Source organism: Canis lupus, chromosome 25, assembly GCF_011100685.1.
Source record: "Canis lupus familiaris isolate Mischka breed German Shepherd chromosome 25, alternate assembly UU_Cfam_GSD_1.0, whole genome shotgun sequence".
NCBI classification, from domain to species: Eukaryota; Metazoa; Chordata; class Mammalia; order Carnivora; family Canidae; genus Canis; species Canis lupus.
The window spans coordinates 21,525,416-21,533,051 of record NC_049246.1 but is presented as its reverse complement, the minus strand read 5'-3'; the positions used below and the strand labels follow the sequence as shown (position 1 = coordinate 21,533,051).

General features: G+C 37.7%; 1 pseudogene; it reads left to right on the top strand.

The window, feature by feature from the left end:
- The first annotated feature begins 294 nt into the window (after positions 1 to 294).
- LOC100688695 lies at positions 295 to 731 on the top strand (annotated as a pseudogene).
- The last annotated feature ends 6,905 nt before the right edge of the window (positions 732 to 7,636 follow it).

Here is a 7,636-nt window from a genome sequence, read left to right as displayed (position 1 = left end):
TTTAGGTGACTTTTCAATTTGATATTCTTAGCACACACTTACATATGTAACTAAAATGTCCAAGCTCAATTACATCACATTCATAAGAATACTAAAATTACAATTGGTCTCAGTTCATATCTGCCATTTATGCTAAATCACACAGTGCCTGTGTGAGTTTTAGTCCTTGGAGAAGACCTTACCAAGGAATTAGCACTTGTGAAGGTGAAAGGGAAGGGAGAAGTACATAGGTAAAGCCTTCAGGCTATTTTGACCTCTACAAAAAGAGAGAGGAGGTTCACAGAGCAAATGAAGATGAATGCCAGAGGACTGGGATCTTAGCTAAAGGACAGCATTCCAGTTACCTGAACTTTCAGCAAGTAGACCTTTGAAAGTCATGATCTTCTTTGAAAATGTCCTCCTTGTGTGAAAAAAAAAAAAAAAAAAAAAATCAATTGTTGCCCAGTCACCCTCTTGAATTATCAGAAAAAAATTTCCAACTCAGATAAAATGCATTTTTCCACACTAAGAAACATCCAAGGTCTGTTTGCTCCACTAAAATTACAAATGGAATTCAAGATAGTGCAGTAGGTTTAGCATCTTCCATTTCTTCCAAGCTCAAACCTTTCCATGGATATTTTGAGGTGTAATGATGAGACTATTGGATTTGAAGATACTCTTAATGCCCATCACAAAGTGAACTAATGGGAGAACTACACTAAATCGTGGAATATAAACTTGGTTTACTGTAATCTGTTGTGTTATTCATTAAAATAGAGGAGCTGCATGTTGTTTATAGTCATCTTTTTACTATAATTTGATGTACACAACATTAAAAGTGAGTTAGGGACAAATGGGGCTAGGCAGGGGGCCATGGAAGCAGGCTCACAAAAATCCCAAAAATGCTGAGATGTAAGGAAACCAGAGATAAGGGAGCAAGCCAGACCACCCTGCCCTTGGTGTGGGTGGGGAAGGTGTCTTGTTGTATCAGCTATTTGTGACCAAGAAAAAAATCATCAGATTCTAAAAAGGAAGTAAGCCATTAAAGATATTTTCACTAGTCTTCAACAGGTGATATCAATGGATAGTTAAAAGGATTTAGGTTCCCTGAGTAGGTTCTCAATAAAAGACCAACCCTACATGTCCTCTCACTTCTGAGAGCTTCCTCTATATCTTCACTTTATAAACTTCTATTCCCTTACTCATTTTCTATTGTCCATGAGATTCATTCTTCGACTCCGGGAGATAAGAACAAAGCTCTCTTGTATCAAAAGTACTGACACATGGGCAGCCCGGGTGGCTCAGTGGTTTAGTGCTGCCTTCTGCCCAGGGTGTGATCTTGGAGGCCCAGGATCAAGTACCACGTCAGGTTCCCTGCATGGAGCCTGCTTCTCCCTCTGCCTGTGTGTGCGTCTCTCATGAATAAATAAAAATAAAATCTTAAAAAAAAAAAAATTACTGACACATGAGAATTTTTACCTAAATGGTATCTGTGATCATTTGAAATTATTTGGGTCTTTGGTTTATAGCCATGTGACAATTGAAACCTCTAAAGGGAGGTGATTTTAAAACTCCCTATTTACATGAAAACAACAGAATCCTAGGTCTTCAAAAAGTTACTGTTATAGAGTTTTGTTTTTTCTAAACTGTCTACAGGTTCCAATTCAGCCTACTTTATGGGTATTCCATAAATTTAATTTTGAATAACCATTATCAGCATTTGAGTCTACAACCTTCATAGTAGCATCTTGATCATCAAGACAGTGTGGTACTGGCACAATAACAGATACATAAATTAATGGAACAGAATAGAGAACCCAGAAATGGGCCCTCAACTGGTCAACTAATCTTCAACAAAGCAGGATAGAATACCCAATGGAAAAAAGAAGACCATCTCTTCAATAAACGGTGCTGGGAAAATTGGATAGCCACATGCAGAAGAATGAAACTAGACCATTCTCTTACACCATACACAAAGACAAATTCAAAATGGATGAAAGACCTAAAAGTGAGACAGGAATCCATCAAAATCCTAGAGAAGAACAAAGGCAGCAACCTCTTTGACCTCGACCACAGCAACTCCTTACAAGATATATCTTTAAAAGGCAAAGGAAACAAAAGCAAAAATAAACTATTGGGACTTCATCAAGATAAAAAGCTTCTGCACAGTGAAGGAAATAGTGAACAAAACTAAAAGACAACCTACAGAATGGGAGAAGATATTTGCAAATGATACACCAGATAAAGGGCTAGTATCCAAGATCTATAAAGAACTTATCAAACTCAACAGCCCAAAAACAAAAAATCCAGCCAAGGGGATCCCTGGGTGGCGCAGCGGTTTGGCACCTGCCTTTGGCCCAGGGCACTATCCTGGAGACCTGGGATCGAGTCCCACATCGGGTTCCCAGTGCATGGAGCCTGCTTCTCCCTCTGCCTATGTCTCTGCCTCTCTCTCTCTCTCTCTCTCTCTCTCTCTGTGACTATCATAAATAAAAAATAAAAAATAAAAATCCAGCCAAGAAATGGGCAGAAGATATGAACAGACATATCTCCAAAAAAGTCATATAAATGACCAACAGACACATGAAAAATGTTCCATATCACTGGGATTAGGGAGATATGAATAAAAACCACAAGATATCACTTTATACCAGTTAGAATAGCTAAAATTAATAATACAGGAAACAGCAAATATCAGTGACGGTTTGAAGAAAGGGGGACCCTCTTACACTGTTGGTGAGAATGCAAGCTGGTGCAGCCACTCTGGAAAACAGGATGGAGGTCCTCAAAAAGTTAAAAACAGCAGCTCTATAACCCACCGATTGCACTACTGGGTATTTACTCCAAAGATACTGATGTAGTGAAATGAAAGGGCACCTGCACCCCAATGTCTACAATAGCCAAACTGTGGAAGGAGCCTCAATGTCCTTAGACAGATGAATGGATAAAGAAGGTATGAGAATATATATACACACACACACACACACACACACACACACACAGACACACACACACAATGGAATATTACTCAGCCATCAGAAAGGATGAATACTCACCATTTGCTTCAACATGGATGGAACTAGGGGTATTATGCTAAGTGAAATAAATCAACTGGAGAAAGACAATTATCATATGGTTTTATTCTTATGTGGAATATAAGAAAGAATGCAGAGGACCATAATAGAAAGGAGGGAAAACTGGGAAAAAATCAGGGAGGGGGACAAACCATGAGAGACTCTTAACTCTTGGAAACAAACTGAGGGTTGCTGAAGGGGACATGGGTGGAGGGATGCAGTAACTGGGTGATGGGCATTAAGGAGGGCAGGTGATGTGATGAGCACTGTGTGCTATAAGCAACTGATCAATTATTGAAAACTACATCTGAAACTAATGATGTACTATGTTGGCTAATTGAATGTAAATTTTAAAAAAAGAAGGAGGCGGAGAGGAAGGATGAGATGAGAAGAGTCACAGACTGCTGCTCCATTTTAGAAAACTTTTGATCAGACGAATGAGGAGTTATGAAGCTAAAGTAATCTATTAGATGAGCTGTGCTTCACCGAAATTGTCTGGCACTAGTCCCTTTACTGTGCCCAGACGATAGCTGACATCTTGGGAGAATCACAGCTTTGGTATAAACTCAGTGGTGGACCTAGATGAGAGCAGCTGGGCTGTCAGTCAACTATACTCTGCAGCAGGCTGTCTGAATGGGATACTCTTACAGCAGCATTTTTATGGCCACCATAGCACCCTTAGTATTTCCTAATGAGTCATCAGAAATGGCAGCATCTCATGGGGTTTTTTGCATTATTCTGCGTCTTGATTCTGGCATATTTTTGGATCTTTACTGATATTCTCTATGCTCTTACCTCTCAGAATAACCTCTGGCAGTTCTTAAACTATCCACCATTCTAGGACAATCTATTCCTGGCACACTGTCCTAGGATGAAGTAGGGGAGTCTGAAAAGGAGATTTGTCATTGCCTGAATTTTATCATTATTTCCAGGCATAGCACTTACCCTTCACTTAGTTTTTCCAACACAGAAGAAAACAGTTTGTAGTTTTTGATGAGAGGTTTTCTAAGCTTGAATTAGTTTATATGAGAGAATTACAACACAGTAATTTACAAATCACAGTATACATGGCTATTCTCAGAGCTCAAAGGCTCTAGCCAATCCTCCTTGAGAAGGTGCCTTCATATTTGGATATTTAGAACACTATCTTGTCTTTCAGTATCAATCTTGCCTCTTTGTGAAAGGGACTAGCTTAACCCAACCAATGAGAGTGCCTTTAAAGAAAAGCTAATGTCAAAATCAGGTCTTGGGATCCCTGGGTGGCTCAGCAGTTGAGCATCTGCCTTCGGCCCAGGGCACGATCCCGGGTCCTGGGATCGAGTCCCTGCATGGAGCCTGCTTCTCCCACTGCCTGTTTCTCTGCTTCTCTCTGTGTCTCTCATGAATAAATAAATAAAATCTTAAAAAAAAAAAAAATCAAGTCTCAATAACCGAACCCAAGAGGGGTCCCCATTTTAGGCCCTGTATTTGCCTCAATGAGATCGTAGACTATGAGAATTTGAAGTCCACTCAAGGAAACTAGGATGCATACATAGACTCTTTAGTGACCCCAAAAGTAGTCACATCTGAACATACTATTCCAACATTAGTACACCACACAACATCTTGGTTACTGACCTATGTAGAATGAAGTGTGCAGGTCATTCCTGGCATAGTACAGGTTGGACTTTTAACTCCCTCAGTCTAGTACAATTTCTTTCTGAAGTCATCTAGAACACCACTTCATGTCTTTTGTCAATGAATCTTCAAACAAGAACAAACAGAGCACACAACTCTTTAGAGAAAAATATAATCTAAATCCACATGGAGAAAAGAAACATTCTTCTCCCTCATAAGGAGAAAATACTAAAGACAGCATTCTGCCTCAACAATACATAACTATGTACAATCCTAAATGTAGCATGTCCCTTCTCAGTCCAAAACCTCTTTACTAAAGTTAATAGTTATTTCAAAATGTCCCCAGAGAACAATAGGAGGCATACTTTGCATTACTAGAAGATCATTTTACATAGTTACTATAAAATAGTGAAACAAAATGGCCAATACACATATTTAATTCCTTACCTCAGAGGTTAAAAATATTTATAGATTTAAAATGGCATCCCAGCTACCACCGGTTCTATAGAAATATACAATATCATCTGAAGTTTTAGCCAAGGAACTATTTACATATAAAATTATTAAATCTAACATCTTTAACATATCAGGAATCAGATTTTTTTAAGGTTTTATTTATTTATTCATGAGAGACACAGAGAGAGGCAGAGATACAGACAGAAGGAGAAGCAGGCTTCATGCAGGGAGCCCAATGTAGGACTCAGTCCTGGACCCCAGGATCACACCCTGAGCCAGGGGCAGACGCTCAACCGCTCAGCCACCCAGGAACCCCAAGAATCCAGTTTTTTTTTTTTTTTTAAGATTTTTAAATTTATTTATTCATGAGAGACACAGTGAGAGAGACAGGCAAGAGGGAGAAGCAGGCTCCATGCAGATATCCCGATGCGGGACTCGATCCCGAGACTCCAGGATCACGCCCTGAGCTGAAGACAGGCGCTAAACCGCTGAGCCACCCAGGGATCCCAGAATCCAGTTTTTTATCTCTAATCTATACAGTATAATCTGTTCATGCAAACTACCTACTGAATTTCCTATTACCCCTTAAATCTTCAAGGGATTAGAAAAGTATTCTTTGTAGAAGAGTCTCAAATCAATTCTATTCCAAGTTCAATTATTCTAATTCTTTATAAATTATTTATACTTAAACCTTAGGTGTTAGGCAATTTCCACTCTTATCTAGCCATATGTATTTCCCATTTGTCTTAATTCTGCTGCTCGGAAACACACAAAAAGTCTGATCTTGGGACACCTGGGTGGCTTGGTCAGTAAGCAGCTTTTTTTATTTTGTCTCAGGTCATGGTCTCAAGATTGTGAGACTGAGCCCCACGTGGGTCTCCACACTCTGTAGGAAGTCTGTTTGAGATTCTCTTCCTCTCCCCGTGCCCCTCCTCCTGGGCTCTCTCTTTCTCTCTCAAAATAAGTAAATCTTTTTTTTTTTTTTTTAAGAGAAAAGTCTAATCCTCCAAATATCTGACAACATTTATCATTTTTTTCTACTCATGCTAACTAACTTTTCCTTCAACCAGTTCTCATAGTATATGTAATCTTTTAAGCAGTATTGGCTTGTTTAGTAAGACAACTTGGATGTTTTCCACAATATACTATAGAATCCTGGGCCCATCCCTAAGGCTAATTTTCATATTTTTGATATATAGATATGGGCCCATCCCTAAGTCTAATTTTCATAATTTTGATATATAGATATGCAGAGACAATTACTTGCTTCATAAGGCAGTTATGTTTTATTAACAAGTAACTGATATACAATATTATATTAGTTTTAGACATATGCAAAACATAGTGATTCAAAAATTATATACATTATACTATCCTCACCACAATAAGTGTAGTTACCCTCAGTCACCAAACAATGTTATTGCGTTTGTTTTTGACTTGTAGGAGTTCTCTCTAATTTGGATATTAACCCACTATTGGTTACATCAATTGCAAATATCTTCTTATTCAGTAAGTTGTATTTTTGTTTTGTTGATGATTTATATCACTGTGAAGAACCTTTTTTCTTTGGTCAGAGTCTCTGGAGATAGATACAAAATAGTGTTAAGGCCAGTGTTCAAGAGATTACTATATATGCTTTCTTTTAAGAATTTTATGGTTTCAGGTCTTGCATTTAGATCTTTAATCCATTCTGAGTTTGTGTTTACAGTGTAAGAAAGTCCTTGAGTTTTATTCTTGTGCATAGAGCTGTCCAATTTTCCCAAAACACCTTACTTATTCAAGAGACAGTCTTATCCCCATTGTATATTCTTGGATCCTCTGTCATAGATCAGTTGACTGTACATAGCATAGATTTCTTACTGGGCTCTCTATTCTGTTTCATTGCTCTTTGAGTCTATTTTTGTGCCAATACCATACTAGCTTTGCAAGATAGTTTGAAACGGATTGTGATACCTTAAGGTTTGTCCTGCCTTCTCAAGTTTGCTTTGGCTGTTGGAGTTCTTTCACGGTTTCATAAAAACTTTAGGATTATTTGTTCTGGTTGTATGAAGAATACTTAGTATTTTGGTAGGAATTGCATTGAATCTATAGAATTCCTTGGGTAATATGGACATTTTAACACTATTAATTCTTCTAGTCCAAGAGCGTGGTATATTATTCTATTTATTTGTGTTGTTTTCAATTTCTTTCATCAGCATTTTATAGTTTTCAGAGTATTGGTCTTTCATCTCCTTGGTTGAATTTATTCTTAGATATTTTAATATTTTTGATACAATTATAAATAAGATTTTTTTTCCTAATTTTTCTAATAACTTGTTTACTAGTGTACAGAAATACAAGCACTTTATGGTTAATTCTGTATCCTACAATTTTATTGGATTCGTTTATTTTAATAGTTTTTTGGTGGCATCTTTGGGGTTTTCTATATATAGTATAATGCGATCTACATGTAGTGACTGTTTTACTTCTTTTTTACCAATTTGGACGCCTTTTTTTTTTTTTTTTTATCT